Genomic DNA, 17,953 nt, shown 5'->3' with positions numbered 1-17,953 from the left:
GTGTATCTAGCACTGTGGGGGCATATGTGTATCTGGCACTGGGGATGTATGTGTATCTGACACTGTGGGGGCATATGTGTATCTGGCACTGGGATCATATGTGTATCTGACACTGGGGACGTATGTGTATCTGGCACTGGGGACGTATGTGTATCTGGCACTGGGGACGTATGTGTATCTGGCACTGGGGACGTATGTGTATCTGGCACTATGGGGGCATATGTGTATCTTGCACTGTGGGGGCATATGCGCATCTGGCACAGTGGGGACATATGTATATCTGTCACTGTGGGAACATATGTATATCTGGGACTGCAGATTGGGGTAAAATTGTCTGACCATGTCCCTTTCTTGTGAGACCATACCCCTTTTTGTGGTGCGTGCGCTGTCCCTTTAAGAAGTTTATCTCGTCAAAGGGCGTCAATATTTTTATTTGCTTGCTAAAAAAAATAGGCTCTGCTCGGCCCTGTCCATAAGCAACACACATAGCTATTGGAAATAATTCAACATTATTTTTCTTGTGTTATATTTGCAATAGAATATACTGGCAATACTTTTATTATGCATTAAAAAATACTGCAGAAAGATTTTTTTCAAATCAGTAATATACAGTAGTTTGCTCAACATGCAATAAATAACCAGCCAGAACACACTATAAACACTTGAAATGTTAGTGATTTGTGCTCCTTGAAGGCTCCGCACATAATAATGATAACATAAAGCTAAAGAAAGACATCATCTTTAAACTATAAGTTTTAACTATGCATTTTACATGCATGCATTTATCTGGGAACGTTTTAAAGGTGAAATTATAATTAAGTTGTCTTGATCTGAGCTCACTGCGCTGCTAGTGATTGGAGTAATCTTAAATTTGAGCTACAGAGTTTAATGGGAAACCTCACAATCACTAGGGACCTCCACAAACAGAAATACAGTGCCTATGGACACAGGAATGCGAATACTGAGTTATTGTATATTTGAAAACTAACCTGTTTTAGTTATGATTATAATACCGCCCTTCAGTATTCTCTGTTCTGTAGATAAAACGAAAATATAATAAAGAGGACAATGGGGGTTATTCAGAGATGGTCGCAGATTTTGTTATCACAGCGAAATCTGCGACAAAAAATCTGCGACAATACTACTCACATGTTGGGGGCCGCTCAGCATAGGGCTAGGCCAACGAACATGTGTGGTACCGCCCCGCGATGCAATCGCAATTTAATTGCAATCGCATTGAATAGAGGTTGACCCCTGCCTACGCAGCATGGGGTCCCACCGCCATGTTTCCTATCGCATGAAATGCAGGTGACATCATCTACCAGCCCCAAAAACTTCCATGACACACCTGCATTTGCTGTACTCCTCCCACCCATCGCCTGTCAATCATGATGCGGGGTTGTGATCACATGATGGTAGCCTGAGCCAACTGCGGCACATCCACGCCCTTCATTTCGATCAGCTCTGAATAAGGCCCAATATGCCATGAAAAGTGAAAGTTCTGTGATCTTTTTAGAATTAAGGGGCCCATCCATTAGCACTGTACTGGGGACAATTCCACATTCTGCCAATGCCTGGGCCGGGTGATCAACAAAATCCATCATGTTGGGCAATGTAATATGTTGCTGATCCCCTGAGAAAATTACCAATAATCGGATCAGCGGATTGGATTCGTCCGTTACACGTATGGTCTGCATTACCAGTTTGCCTATATAAAATATATCTACGTTGTAGTACGGGCTTAATCTCATGACAGCCAAGCTATGCAATCCATTTTATTTAGCCACGGATATGGATAGTTCGTAGTGATATACATCTAGTCATCTACCAATGTTGGTTGTCTGCTAATCAAAATTATTATTCTGAGCAATTTAAATGGATTAAAATAAGATCTTGATTGGTCAGAGCAGTGTCAGAGCAATTTAGTTAAGTATATAATTGTAACAAAGCAGAGGGAATGCTATTATAAACTATAGCACTTGAGAGGAGCTAACCATGATCAAATGTGAGTGTTTTGATATGTTTCCTAAAAAAGAGCAAAATATAAAACCTAAATATAAAACAACATAACAGTAGCAATCATGTCAATAATCTCTAATAGATTGTACAAATGATAGTAATATGGGAAATAACACATTTACAGACTTGCTTGTCAGAAACTTTACAGTACCACACTGCAGCCACATATCAAGGTGAACTAAGAGTTTAGGTACTGGGATAGGCTGGCATGTATGTTGTCCAACCAGGTAGTCATTTTGCATGCATACTGATTAATAGTGTGCTGATAGTTTGTTAGTTTATTGTAAAGCACTAAGTGAGTGGCATAGCAATAAAATCAACCAGAGCTGTGGTGTATCTATAATGGGAGCAAGGTGTGCGGTGCATATGGACCCCTGGATCCAAGGGGGCCCAAACTGCACACCATTTATTCATTTCTTGAATGCTTACCCCTCCAGAGTAGGGAGGCAGCAGTTCTGCGCAAGTCACCAGGAAAATGTTACAGAGGCCACATTCCTGAGTTTCGTGCATGCGTAGTAAAATCACTGGTAAAAAGGCCACAGCGCCATTTTCCTGGAGACCTGTGCATGAGAACTAGACTCTGGCACAGCACTAGGGTCACCTAGTGATTACCTTTTAATCCGTTTATTTTAGATTTCTTGTATTTTGTTTTTTTAAGTTATGTTTTAAGGAATCCTTTCAAAACACCCACAATTGATCTCAACTATCTTCCCTTGAGTATCCAACTTTATGATCGCATTCGCCTCTCCTCTGCATACTGTATATTAAGCAACTATTTAGGGTACACCGCGCCACTTACATGTTACCTGCATATAGTTCAGTTCTAATTCATCCTACTTTTACATGAGCACCATTACTATTATTATTATTATTATTATTATTATTATTATTATTATTATAATTATCATCATCATCATCCACTGTAAATCTGACACATTTTTGTATACGTTACCATATACTGGTCACTTCATTTGGTAAGTGCCAATGTGGCAGGTTACATTCCATGTTTAAAATTGTAAAAATAAAAACAACCTACTAGATACTCACTTGTTTCCAATATATACAGTACAATCCAACTGGCTCTGCCTTAGAATGTTACTAATGATGAGTACTATTCATCTCTAAAGACCAGTTGCATTAAAGTATATACAGAGGAGTCATACTGTAGCTGTAGAATAACCCCACTATGTGTTTAAGTTAGAGATGCCCGAGTCCGGATCCGAGTCAGGCTCGGGTTTTCCCGCCTGACTCGGAAACCAGAACGAGGCAAAAGTCATCATCCCGCTGCCGGATTCTCGCGGGGTTTGGATTCCATATAAAGAGTAGAGATGAGCGCCGGAAATTTTTCGGGTTTTGTGTTTTGGTTTTGGGTTCGGTTCCGCGGCCGTGTTTTGGGTTCGACCGCGTTTTGGCAAAACCTAACCGAATTTTTTTTGTCGGATTCGGGTGTGTTTTGGATTCGGGTGTTTTTTTCCAAAAAACCTAAAAAACAGCTTAAATCATAGAATTTGGGGGTCATTTTGATCCCAAAGTATTATTAACCTCAAAAACCATCATTTCCACTCATTTTCAGTCTATTCTGAATACCTCACACTTCACAATATTATTTTTAGTCCTAAAATTTGCACCGAGGTCGCTGGATGACTAAACTAAGCGACCCTAGTGGCCGACACAAACACCTGGCCCATCTAGGAGTGGCACTGCAGTGTCACGCAGGATGTCCCTTCCAAAAAACCCTCCCCAAACAGCACATGATGCAAAGAAAAAAAGAGGCGCAATGAGGTAGCTGTGTGAGTAAGATAAGCGACCCTAGTGGCCGACACAAACACCGGGCCCATCTAGGAGTGGCACTGCAGTGTCACGCAGGATGTCCCTTCCAAAAAACCCTCCCCAAACAGCACATGACGCAAAGAAAAAAAGAGGCGCAATGAGGTAGCTGTGTGAGTAAGATAAGCGACCCTAGTGGCCGACACAAACACCGGGCACATCTAGGAGTGGCACTGCAGTGTCACGCAGGATGTCCCTTCCAAAAAACCCTCCCCAAACAGCACATGACGCAAAGAAAAAAAGAGGCGCAATGAGGTAGCTGTGTGAGTAAGATAAGCGACCCTAGTGGCCGACACAAACACCGGGCCCATCTAGGAGTGGCACTGCAGTGTCACGCAGGATGTCCCTTCCAAAAAACCCTCCCCAAACAGCACATGACGCAAAGAAAAAAAGAGGCGCAATGAGGTAGCTGTGTGAGTAAGATAAGCGACCCTAGTGGCCGACACAAACACCGGGCCCATCTAGGAGTGGCACTGCAGTGTCACGCAGGATGTCCCTTCCAAAAAACCCTCCCCAAACAGCACATGACGCAAAGAAAAAAAGAGGTGCAATGAGGTAGCTGTGTGAGTAAGATAAGCGACCCTAGTGGCCGACACAAACACCGGGCCCATCTAGGAGTGGCACTGCAGTGTCACGCAGGATGTCCCTTCCAAAAAACCCTCCCCAAACAGCACATGACGCAAAGAAAAAAAGAGGCGCAATGAGGTAGCTGTGTGAGTAAGATAAGCGACCCTAGTGGCCGACACAAACACCGGGCCCATCTAGGAGTGGCACTGCAGTGTCACGCAGGATGTCCCTTCCAAAAAACCCTCCCCAAACAGCACATGACGCAAAGAAAAAAAGAGGCGCAATGAGGTAGCTGTGTGAGTAAGATAAGCGACCCTAGTGGCCGACACAAACACCGGGCCCATCTAGGAGTGGCACTGCAGTGTCACGCAGGATGTCCCTTCCAAAAAACCCTCCCCAAACAGCACATGACGCAAAGAAAAAAAGAGGCGCAATGAGGTAGCTGTGTGAGTAAGATAAGCGACCCTAGTGGCCGACACAAACACCGGGCCCATCTAGGAGTGGCACTGCAGTGTCACGCAGGATGTCCCTTCCAAAAAACCCTCCCCAAACAGCACATGACGCAAAGAAAAAAAGAGGCGCAATGAGGTAGCTGTGTGAGTAAGATAAGCGACCCTAGTGGCCGACACAAACACCGGGCCCATCTAGGAGTGGCACTGCAGTGTCACGCAGGATGTCCCTTCCAAAAAACCCTCCCCAAACAGCACATGACGCAAAGAAAAAAAGAGGCGCAATGAGGTAGCTGTGTGAGTAAGATAAGCGACCCTAGTGGCCGACACAAACACTGGGCCCATCTAGGAGTGGCACTGCAGTGTCACGCAGGATGTCCCTTCCAAAAAACCCTCCCCAAACAGCACATGACGCAAAGAAAAAAAGAGGCGCAATGAGGTAGCTGTGTGAGTAAGATAAGCGACCCTAGTGGCCGACACAAACACCGGGCCCATCTAGGAGTGGCACTGCAGTGTCACGCAGGATGGCCCTTCCAAAAAACCCTCCCCAAACAGCACATGACGCAAAGAAAAAAAGAGGCGCAATGAGGTAGCTGTGTGAGTAAGATAAGCGACCCTAGTGGCCGACACAAACACCGGGCCCATCTAGGAGTGGCACTGCAGTGTCACGCAGGATGGCCCTTCCAAAAAACACTCCCCAAACAGCACATGACGCAAAGAAAAATTAAAGAAAAAAGAGGTGCAAGATGGAATTGTCCTTGGGCCCTCCCACCCACCCTTATGTTGTATAAACAGGACATGCACACTTTAACCAACCCATCATTTCAGTGACAGGGTCTGCCACACGACTGTGACTGAAATGACGGGTTGGTTTGGACCCCCACCAAAAAGAAGCAATTAATCTCTCCTTGCACAAACTGGCTCTACAGAGGCAAGATGTCCACCTCATCATCATCCTCCGATATATCACCGTGTACATCCCCCTCCTCACAGATTATCAATTCGTCCCCACTGGAATCCACCATCTCAGCTCCCTGTGTACTTTGTGGAGGCAATTGCTGCTGGTCAATGTCTCCGCGGAGGAATTGATTATAATTCATTTTAATGAACATCATCTTCTCCACATTTTCTGGATGTAACCTCGTACGCCGATTGCTGACAAGGTGAGCGGCGGCACTAAACACTCTTTCGGAGTACACACTTGTGGGAGGGCAACTTAGGTAGAATAAAGCCAGTTTGTGCAAGGGCCTCCAAATTGCCTCTTTTTCCTGCCAGTATAAGTACGGACTGTGTGACGTGCCTACTTGGATGCGGTCACTCATATAATCCTCCACCATTCTTTCAATGTTGAGAGAATCATATGCAGTGACAGTAGACGACATGTCCGTAATCGTTGTCAGGTCCTTCAGTCCGGACCAGATGTCAGCATCAGCAGTCGCTCCAGACTGCCCTGCATCACCGCCAGCGGGTGGGCTCGGAATTCGGAGCCTTTTCCTCGCACCCCCAGTTGCGGGAGAATGTGAAGGAGGAGATGTTGACAGGTCGCGTTCCGCTTGACTTGACAATTTCTCACCAGCAGGTCTTTCAACCCCAGCAGACTTGTGTCTGCCGGAAAGAGAGATCCAAGGTAGGCTTTAAATCTAGGATCGAGCACGGTGGCCAAAATGTAGTGCTCTGATTTCAACAGATTGACCACCCGTGAATCCTTGTTAAGCGAATTAAGGGCTCCATCCACAAGTCCCACATGCCTAGCGGAATCGCTCCGTGTTAGCTCCTCCTTCAATGTCTCCAGCTTCTTCTGCAAAAGCCTGATGAGGGGAATGACCTGACTCAGGCTGGCAGTGTCTGAACTGACTTCACGTGTGGCAAGTTCAAAGGGCATCGGAACCTTGCACATCGTTGAAATCATTCTCCACTGCGCTTGAGACAGGTGCATTCCACCTCCTATATCGTGCTGAATTGTATAGGCTTGAATGGCCTTTTGCTGCTCCTCCAACCTCTGAAGCATATAGAGGGTTGAATTCCACCTCGTTACCACTTCTTGCTTCAGATGATGGCAGGGCAGGTTCAGTAGTTTTTGGTGGTGCTCCAGTCTTCTGTACGTGGTGCCTGTATGCCGAAAGTGTCCCGCAATTCTTCTGGCCACCGACAGCATCTCTTGCACGCCCCTGTCATTTTTTTTAAAATTCTGCACCACCAAATTCAAGGTATGTGCAAAACATGGGACGTGCTGGAATTTGCCCATATTTAATGCACACACAATATTGCTGGCGTTGTCCGATGCCACAAATCCACAGGAGAGTCCAATTGGGGTAAGCCATTCCGCGATGATCTTCCTCAGTTGCCGTAAGAGGTTTTCAGCTGTGTGCATATTCTGGAAACCGGTGATACAAAGCGTAGCCTGCCTAGGAAAGAGTTGGCGTTTGCGAGATGCTGCTACTGGTGCCGCCGCTGCTGTTCTTGCGGCGGGAGTCCATACATCTACCCAGTGGGCTGTCACAGTCATATAGTCCTGACCCTGCCCTGCTCCACTTGTCCACATGTCCGTGGTTAAGTGGACATTGGGTACAGTTGCATTTTTTAGGACACTGGTGACTCTTTTTCTGAGGTCTGTGTACATTTTCGGTATCGCCTGCCTAGAGAAATGGAACCTAGATGGTATTTGGTACCGGGGACACAGTACCTCCAACAAGTCTCTAGTTGGCTCTGCAGTAATGATGGATACCGGAACCACGTTTCTCACCACCCAGGATGCCAAGGCCTCAGTTATCCGCTTTGCAGTAGGATGACTGCTGTGATATTTCATCTTCCTCGCAAAGGACTGTTGAACAGTCAATTGCTTACTGGAAGTAGTACAAGTGGGCTTACGACTTCCCCTCTGGGATGACCATCGACTCCCAGCAGCAACAACAGCAGCGCCAGCAGCAGTAGGCGTTACACGCAAGGATGCATCGGATGAATCCCAGGCAGGAGAGGACTCGTCAGAATTGCCAGTGACATGGCCTGCAGGACTATTGGCATTCCTGGGGAAGGAGGAAATTGACACTGAGGGAGTTGGTGGGGTGGTTTGCGTGAGCTTGGTTACAAGAGGAAGGGATTTACTGGTCAGTGGACTGCTTCCGCTGTCGCCCAAAGTTTTTGAACTTGTCACTGACTTATGATGAATGCGCTGCAGGTGACGTATAAGGGAGGATGTTCCGAGGTGGTTAACGTCCTTACCCCTACTTATTACAGCTTGACAAAGGCAACACACGGCTTGACACCTGTTGTCCGCATTTCTGTTGAAATACTTCCACACCGAAGAGCTGATTTTTTGGGTATTTTCACCAGGCATGTCAGTGGCCATATTCCTCCCACGGACAACAGGTGTCTCCCCGGGTGCCTGACTTAAACAAACCACCTCACCATCAGAATCCTCCTGGTCAATTTCCTCCCCAGCGCCAGCAACACCCATATCCTCCTCATCCTGGTGTACTTCAACACTGACATCTTCAATCTGACTATCAGGAACTGGACTGCGGGTGCTCCTTCCAGCACTTGCAGGGGGCGTGCAAATGGTGGAAGGCGCATGCTCTTCACGTCCAGTGTTGGGAAGGTCAGGCATCGCAACCGACACAATTGGACTCTCCTTGTGGATTTGGGATTTCGAAGAACGCACAGTTCTTTGCGGTGCTTTTGCCAGCTTGAGTCTTTTCAGTTTTCTAGCGAGAGGCTGAGTGCTTCCATCCTCATGTGAAGCTGAACCACTAGCCATGAACATAGGCCAGGGCCTCAGCCGTTCCTTGCCACTCCGTGTGGTAAATGGCATATTGGCAAGTTTACGCTTCTCCTCCGACAATTTTATTTTAGGTTTTGGAGTCCTTTTTTTAACTGATATTTGGTGTTTTGGATTTGACATGCTCTGTACTATGACATTGGGCATCGGCCTTGGCAGACGACGTTGCTGGCATTTCATCGTCTCGGCCATGACTAGTGGCAGCAGCTTCAGCACGAGGTGGAAGTGGATCTTGATCTTTCCCTAATTTTGGAACCTCAACATTTTTGTTCTCCATATTTTAATAGGCACAACTAAAAGGCACCTCAGGTAAACAATGGAGATGGATGGATACTAGTATACAATTATGGATGGACTGCCGAGTGCCGACACAGAGGTAGCTACAGCCGTGAACTACCGTACTGTGTCTGCTGCTAATATAGACTGGTTGATAATGAGATGTAGTATGTATAAAGAAGAAAGAAAAAAAAACCACGGGTAGGTGGTATACAATTATGGATGGACTGCCGAGTGCCGACACAGAGGTAGCTACAGCCGTGGACTACCGTACTGTACTGTGTCTGCTGCTAATATAGACTGGTTGATAATGAGATGTAGTATGTATAAAGAAGAAAGAAAAAAAAAACCACGGGTAGGTGGTATACAATTATGGATGGACTGCCGAGTGCCGACACAGAGATAGCTACAGCCGTGGACTACCGTACTGTACTGTGTCTGCTGCTAATATAGACTGGTTGATAATGAGATGTAGTATGTATAAAGAAGAAAGAAAAAAAAAACCACGGGTAGGTGGTATACAATTATGGATGGACTGCCGAGTGCCGACACAGAGATAGCTACAGCCGTGGACTACCGTACTGTACTGTGTCTGCTGCTAATATAGACTGGATGATAATGAGATGTAGTATGTATAAAGAAGAAAGAAAAAAAAACCACGGGTAGGTGGTATACAATTATGGATGGAGTGCCGAGTGCCGACACAGAGGTAGCTACAGCCGTGGACTACCGTACTGTACTGTGTCTGCTGCTAATATAGACTGGTTGATAATGAGATGTAGTATGTATAAAGAAGAAAGAAAAAAAAAACCACGGGTAGGTGGTATACAATTACGGATGGACTGCCGAGTGCCGACACAGAGGTAGCTACAGCCGTGGACTACCGTACTGTACTGTGTCTGCTGCTAATATAGACTGGTTGATAATGAGATGTAGTATGTATAAAGAAGAAAGAAAAAAAAAACCACGGGTAGGTGGTATACAATTATGGATGGACTGCCGAGTGCCGACACAGAGGTAGCTACAGCCGTGGACTACCGTACTGTGTCTGCTGCTAATATAGACTGGTTGATAATGAGATGTAGTATGTATAAAGAAGAAAGAAAAAAAAAACCACGGGTAGGTGGTATACAATTATGGATGGACTGCCGAGTGCCGACACAGAGATAGCTACAGCCGTGGACTAACGTACTGTACTGTGTCTGCTGCTAATATAGACTGGATGATAATGAGATGTAGTATGTATAAAGAAGAAAGAAAAAAAAAACCACGGGTAGGTGGTATACAATTATGGATGGACTGCCGAGTGCCGACACAGAGGTAGCTACAGCCGTGGACTACCGTACTGTACTGTGTCTGCTGCTAATATAGACTGGTTGATAATGAGATGTAGTATGTATAAAGAAGAAAGAAAAAAAAAACCACGGGTAGGTGGTATACAATTATGGATGGACTGCCGAGTGCCGACACAGAGGTAGCTACAGCCGTGGACTACCGTACTGTACTGTGTCTGCTGCTAATATAGACTGGTTGATAATGAGATGTAGTATGTATAAAGAAGAAAGAAAAAAAAAACCACGGGTAGGTGGTATACAATTATGGATGGACTGCCGAGTGCCGACACAGAGGTAGCTACAGCCGTGGACTACCGTACTGTGTCTGCTGCTAATATAGACTGGTTGATAATGAGATGTAGTATGTATAAAGAAGAAAGAAAAAAAAAACCACGGGTAGGTGGTATACAATTATGGATGGACTGCCGAGTGCCGACACAGAGGTAGCTACAGCCGTGGACTACCGTACTGTGTCTGCTGCTAATATAGACTGGTTGATAATGAGATGTAGTATGTATAAAGAAGAAAGAAAAAAAAAACCACAGGTAGGTGGTATACAATTATGGATGGACTGCCGAGTGCCGACACAGAGATAGCTACAGCCGTGGACTACCGTACTGTACTGTGTCTGCTGCTAATATAGACTGGATGATAATGAGATGTAGTATGTATAAAGAAGAAAGAAAAAAAAAACCACGGGTAGGTGGTATACAATTATGGATGGACTGCCGAGTGCCGACACAGAGGTAGCTACAGCCGTGGACTACCGTACTGTGTCTGCTGCTAGTATAGACTGGATGATAAATAATGATATAAAAAATATATATATATCACTACTGCAGCCGGACAGGTATATATTATATAATGACGGACCTGCTGGACACTGTCTGTCAGCAGAATGAGTTTTTTATAGAATAAAAAAACACCACACAAGTCACACGACGAGTGTTTAACTTTTTCAGGCAGACAATCACAATATACTGGTGGTCAGTGTGGTCAGTGGTCAGTCACACTGGCAGTGGCACTCTGGCAGCAAAAGTGTGCACTGTTTAATATGTACTCCTGGCTCCTGCTATAACCTATAACTGCTCCCCAGTCTCCCCCACAATTAAGCTGTGTGAGCACAGTCAGATATTATACATAGATGATGCAGCACACTGGGCTGAGCACAGATATGGTATGTGACTGAGTCACTGTGTATCGTTTTTTTCAGGCAGAGAACGGATTATATTAAATAATAATAAAACTGCACTGGTGGTCTCAGTGGTCAGTCACTAGTATAACTAACTAACTACTATCAGCAAAATTCTGCACTCTCTGAGTACTCCTCCTAAGCTCCAGTAAATGAAGTGTCTCACTCTCACTCTCCTATCTATTTCTAAACGGAGAGGACGCCAGCCACGTCCTCTCCCTATCAATCTCAATGCACGTGTGAAAATGGCGGCGACGCGCGGCTCCTTATATAGAATCCGAGTCTCGCGATAGAATCCGAGCCTCGCGAGAATCCGACAGCGTGATGATGACGTTCGGGCGCGCTCGGGTTAACCGAGCAAGGCGGGAAGATCCGAGTCGCTCGGCCCCGTGTAAAAAAACCTGAAGTTCGGGCGGGTTCGGATTCCGAGGAACCGAACCCGCTCATCTCTAATAAAGAGCCGCGCTTCGCCGCCATTTTCACTCTGGCATTGGAGAGTGTAGATAGAGGACGTGTCTCCATCCTCAGTGTCCTGCATTAGTTCAGTGTTAGTGTCTTGTGCTGCATCAGTCCAGTCACAGTGGTTGTGTCCTCTGCTGTCATATGTCCAGTGCTGCTGTATAAGTCCAGTCCAGTGGTGCTGTGTTGTGCTGCATCAGTCCAGTGGTGGTGTCTTGTGCTGTATCAGTCCAGTCACAGTGGTGGTGTCCTCTGCTGCCATATGTCCGGTGCTGCTGTATAAGTCCAGTCCATTGCAGTGGTGCTGTGTTGTGCTGTATCAGTTCAATGGTGGTGTATTGTGCTGCATAAGTCCAGTCACACTGGTGGTGTCCTCTGCTGCCATATGTCCGGTGCTGCTGTATAAGTCCAGTCCATTGCAGTGGTGCTGTGTTGTGCTGTATCAGTTCAATGGTGGTGTATTGTGCTGCATAAGTCCAGTCACAGTGGTGGTGTCCTCGGCTGCCATATGTCCAGTGCTGCTGTATAAGTCCAGTCCAGTGGTGCTGTGTTGTGCTGCATCAGTTCAATGGTGGTGTATTGTGCTGCATCAGTCCAGTCACAGTGGAGGTGTCCTCTGTTGCCATATGTCCAGCGTTGCTGTATATGTCCAGTCCATTGCAGTTGTGCTGTGTTGTCCTGCATCAGTACAGTGGTGGTGTCCCTGTGTTGCCGTATATGTCCAGTGGTACTGCCGTATATGTCCATTGATACTGCCGTATATGTCCAGTGGTACTGCCGTATAAATTCAGTGATCATGCCGTATAATTCCAGTGATCCTGCCGTCTAATTCCAGTGGTACTGGCATATAAATGCAGTCCAGCGGTACTGCCGTATAAATCCAGTGATCCTGCCGTAAAATTCCAGTGATCCTGCCGTATAATTCCAGTGGTACTGGCATATAAATCCAGTGATCCTGCCCTATAATTCCAGTGGTACTGGTGTATAAATCCAGTGATCCTGCTGTATAATTCCAGATATCCTGCTGTATAATTCCAGTGGTACTGGCGTTTAAGTCCAGTCCAGTGATACTGCCGTATATGTCCAGCGGTACTGGCGTATAAATCCAGTGATCCTGCCATATAATTCCAGTGATCCTGCCATATATGTCCAGTGGTACTGCCATATAATTCCAGTGATACCTCCGTATATATATATATATATATATATATATATATATATATACACCCTATTGAAAAGTGGATTAATGAGGCCATAACAACTATGCTGGTGTTAGACGTGCGTCCGGTTTCCGCCATTAGTGCAGTGTGACTGCAGTGCCAACCCTAGATGGGCCAGGTGTTTGTGCCGCACACTTGTGTCGCTTAGCTTAGTCATACAGCTACCTCATTGCCCTCTTTTACTTCATGACATGATGAGCAGTTTAGGTACTATTTTTTTTTTAAGTGCCATCCTGTCTGACACTGCAGTGCCACTCCTAGATGGACCAATTGTTTGTGTCACTTAGCTTAGTCATACAGCTACCTCATTGCACCTCTTTTTCTTCTTTGCATGATGCGCTGTTTTGGGCCTAGTTTTTTTAAGTGCCATCCTGTCTGCAACTGCAGTACCACTCCTAGGTGGTCCAGGTGTTTGTGCCGCACACTTGTGTCGCTTAGCTTAGTCATACAGTCATCTCGGTGCAACCTTTTGGCCTAAAAACAATATTGTGAGATGTTCAGAATAGACAGGAAATGAGTGGAAATGAATGTTATTGAGGTTAATAATACTATAGGATCAAAATTATCCACAAATTCTGTGATTTTAGCCGTTTTTATGTTTTTTTTCATCCAGATCCAAAACCAAAACCTAAACACAAAAGGGTGGTTTTGGCAAAACCAATTCAAAACCAAAACACGAGCGGGGAATTAGAACCAAAACACGAAAAGTTCCTGCCGCAAAGCTCTAGTATAATTCTTTTAAAAGAATGCACAGCTGTAGAAAAAGATGATTAACTATAAATGACATGTATGTTCAGCAATCTTGGGTAGATTACATAAATTATATATAGGTGAATATTATAAAGATCTGTTGAATGTTTATTCTGAGTCTTAAAGGCAAAGTGTCATTTGGACGGAGTCGTGACACACATATTAGCATTGTACAGTAATATGATGTGTAATGGTAAAGGGCCAAAGCAAAACATAAGTATAATGCAAATCTGTTTTTTTTCCAGGATCCAGCTCTTTCAGCCAACAGAAATAACTACATGAATCCATTGATCCATCGTTCAGGGTGTTAAAAAAGATGGTTGATGGTAGCAGTTTAATTCTGTATGGAGGAGTTTTTGCTCTACGCATTGTATCCCTTTATATAAGTATTTCAATGTTTGAATGCCCTAGGATATCTAAACATCATTGCCAAGACTAGGAAAGACCTGGAATGGTTTCAGGAACATGGAAGTGAAATCAGCTTAATGTGGTATCCTCCCACTCACCAGTCCTCAATTCAATGAAACAGCTGTGGAAAGAGATGGAATCAACTATTCGGAGTAGTTAGTCATCACCAACTAATTTTTAATATAGTAGAAACACTGGGTCAACATACAGTAGTCACTATGTAAGTATCTCTGTGCCGTATTAAACACTTTAGTAAGTGGAGAAGCAAGTCATTATTATAGCGTGTATTAACTATACACTATATGTTGGATCACCTCGGTCTGCCTCCAGCTCTGACCTGCTCTGCCCCACCCTATCCCTCCCACCACTGTATACTTACTGTACCTGTTGCTGGTGGGTCCTCCATCCTCTCTACGGCTGAGGTCTGTGCTACTGCTCACTGCAGTAGGAGCCATTGGAGAAGCAGCACATTCCTGTGCTGCGTACCTCAGCTCCCACTGCACATGCATGTTGTACACAGTATAGACCTTATCAGAGTATTATATAGATATTCACAGTCAGACTGGGTTTAAAAATTGGTGCGGTCATTTAAAGCACACAGGCCTACCTGTTGTTGGCTCCATGCACAATATTACGTTGCTGTTGCAGCACAGCCTTACATATTGATATAAACATTTGTATTACGCTTGGCCTTCTGCCCACATTGATCGATTCCCGTGTGGTGCAAAGTAAAGCCTCTGTGTTGCTGCACTTGGAGCGATATATGGTTAAAACTCAATGTATAATGTATTTTTAATCTTACACATCTATTCTAGTTTTTATGGGCAGCGTGAAATAAAGTGGGCAAATACTGTAAAAGGAAAATGTAAAAACATAACCACGCTCTAAGCCCCGTGAGTCCATGCAACTTCCCCAGGAATCATTTTTTTTCCCAGCTATAAAGGCCATAGTAGACTACTGAAACATAATGATTATTTACTATATGTAAGTCACAGCATCAAACAAAAACCAAAAAAATAGTTATTATATAAAATACTGAAGTTAACATTTAAACATAAACATTACACAGAAGTGTATTAAATCACATATTGTATTTACTGCAATGTAAACAAACTTTAACAATAAGTCAGAAGACCATCCAACATGACCCCTTCTACCAGGTACATCAATTATGGCTTTATAGCTGCCAGTTTGCCACGTAAGAACAACACGCAACTTACCTATAATTATCTAGGTTACGCATATCCAATTTCCAACAGATTGTGATCTACATTCACGTATAAAAACTAACTGTGATCTACGATTCCTTCCTACCACCATTTATCATTTGAATTCAGCTGAGCATATGTTAGAAAATGGCAAAAGTTTAGTTGTTACATGAAAAATTCCATAAAGTGAGAAGAGTGATTTAGTTTTGTTGAAAACTGAACATACCCAAACCTTTGGAATCTGAGCAGAACTGAGTCCCGGCACGGATATTGTTTTGGGATCCGAGTAGACCGAGTCCTGAGTCGGATCTTCCTTTGAGTTAAGAACTCATATGTAAAATACAAATTTTGTGATTTGGATTGCATGTAAGGTCCTCCCTCGTGATTTTAGGTGCCATTTCACTCAGGAGAGTGTATGATGATTAAGGCAAATTGATTAGAAATGACTGGAAACTAATGATATTGATGTTAAAAATACAATAGAAACAGAACCAAGTTACATGATTTTAGTTGTGTTTATTAATATTAATAGATTTGTAAACAAAGCCAGATCAAAAACCACACCCAAAACCAAACCTATAGCATTTGAAAGTAATTTTACAAAACCAATACACGACGATTTAGACCCAGCTCCTTGGTCCAGATCTGAGGAGTCACTGACATACCTATAAACTTTTGGTGTCCCGGCTCGTGATTCCCCAACCATCCACATCCGGGCCACAATACCTGCCAGTCCCAGAGCTCTGCTTTTGTTCCCAAAACATCCTGATTTTGATGGGACTGTTCCAGTTTCAGGGAATTGTATAGCATAAAGTGTCACACGGAGTAAACAGAACCTACTTCATAACACTATCACAGAAAGTAGCAGCAGCTGACTATTAATAGGTGACAGCTACTGGGAGGAAACTGATAATGGGATTCATTTCCCTACTACCTCTGCTTCTTTCTCCCCAACTGTCCCTTTACTCCCGGGAGCCTAGTATTTATGAAATAATATTTGCATGATATCTGACCAAAACACCAGTTTATTAAGGAAAACCAGGATGTAAGATGGGAGAACCACAGCAGATATCTTCGATATCTGCTGCAGTTTCCCCATTTCCAACTGCAGAAGCAACCCTCATAGGTCTCCATGCGGGCAGCTAGACCTTTGTATTTACCAAAGTCTGGAATGCAAATCCCCTGTCTCAGCATGTGTATATTAACACATCCAGCAAAGTCTTAATTTCTTATTGCCTCAAATAGGACCCGATAATTAATAAATATGCCCCCCGGTCTTGCTTGATAGATGTTTTTCTTTGCTCTCTACACACCTTTACTTGTTAAGGAGAGCAATCTGCACTGTCTCCTTGCTGCTGGTGCTGCAGGGTACGTATAGCGATGGAGGTGCACTGACCTAATTAACTATTGTGTGGCTTCCACTCCATCCTCCATAGGACTAGAATGTCAACCTGATTGTTTCCTGAGGGAGACTATACCTATAGACATAATGGTGCCTGTATATACCACTCTGTCACCATCACTAGGTGCTCTGTATATTCCACTGCCACCACTGCGAGTAGGTACAGGTGTGTACTCCACCTGCGTTAACCCACTCTGGCTGGACCTGTTAGACTATATATTCCTGCATTAATGTTGTGTTGACTAACAGTAACCTGGGTTCTATCTAGTTAATAAACCAATCCCTGGTTATTCATCGTGTGGTCTGATCTCCATCACACACCGCTGACACATAACACCATAGGTTCTGCCAATATCACCACCATGAATTTTGAGTGAGATGAATGAAGATAACTGCTTACACAGTGTTTCAGCATTGCCCTGCACATGTCTATATGTGAAATCAATATTGTGACAATATAAAGATATATGGCGATAGTAACCCAAGGATTCTGTGTGTGGAGTTGGAGGAATCCACCGAGACAGGAAAGAAAAAGAAGGTGTGACCACACCTAAGGGCTGTCAAATGGAAACAAGTGTGGCTGTTGTGTGGAGACAGTCCAGGTAGGACTGTAGCAGTCTAGGAGCACAGTATGCTTGGATGCCAGTGAGCCAGGAGGCCACTGTCCAAATCTGCAGGAGTCAGAGAGGACCATACAACTCTGTATGTGCATATGAAGTCGTGGAAGCCAATCCAGGACAGGAAGTCTGTGGCCAGACCTGCATGAAGCATGCAGTTCTGACACTTTGTGCTGCAGACAATCTGCCCTGTTAGATAGGGGACAAGAAGTGAGATAGGGCCCCGAATGAGGGCTAGGCTGTTTTTGTTTTCATTGCTGTATGCTAACAGTAAAGCTCCATTTCATTTATTTGAACCTGAAAAGCTGCATGTTGACCCTGATTCACACACCACTTGACACTCTACCAAGCTACTGTAAATACCTACAGGACTTGGACGCTCACATACTGCACTGTATCCCTAACTTCAATGGACCATAGCTTTAACACGTTCTTTTGCATCAATATACA

General features: G+C 44.4%; 1 protein-coding gene and 1 long non-coding RNA gene across 5 annotated transcripts in view; one reads left to right on the top strand and one right to left on the bottom strand.

Moving 5' to 3' along the window:
- LOC134929265 (uncharacterized) overlaps positions 1-14,589 on the top strand; it is a 42,526-nt gene extending 27,937 nt beyond the window's left edge. Inside the window, exon 3 of the long non-coding RNA XR_010178430.1 lies at positions 14,114-14,589. This is a non-coding gene — a long non-coding RNA (uncharacterized LOC134929265). The remainder of the gene's footprint in view (positions 1-14,113) is intronic.
- Positions 1-17,953, bottom strand: part of DLGAP1 (DLG associated protein 1) — a 1,173,524-nt gene that overhangs the window by 660,616 nt on the left and 494,955 nt on the right. The gene's annotated exons all lie outside the window — the stretch shown is intronic.

The sequence above is a fragment of the Pseudophryne corroboree genome, chromosome 5 (genome assembly GCF_028390025.1).
Source record: "Pseudophryne corroboree isolate aPseCor3 chromosome 5, aPseCor3.hap2, whole genome shotgun sequence".
NCBI lineage: Eukaryota > Metazoa > Chordata > Amphibia > Anura > Myobatrachidae > Pseudophryne > Pseudophryne corroboree.
Note: the sequence above shows the minus strand (reverse complement) of the source record. Positions and strands in the feature narration are given on the sequence as shown.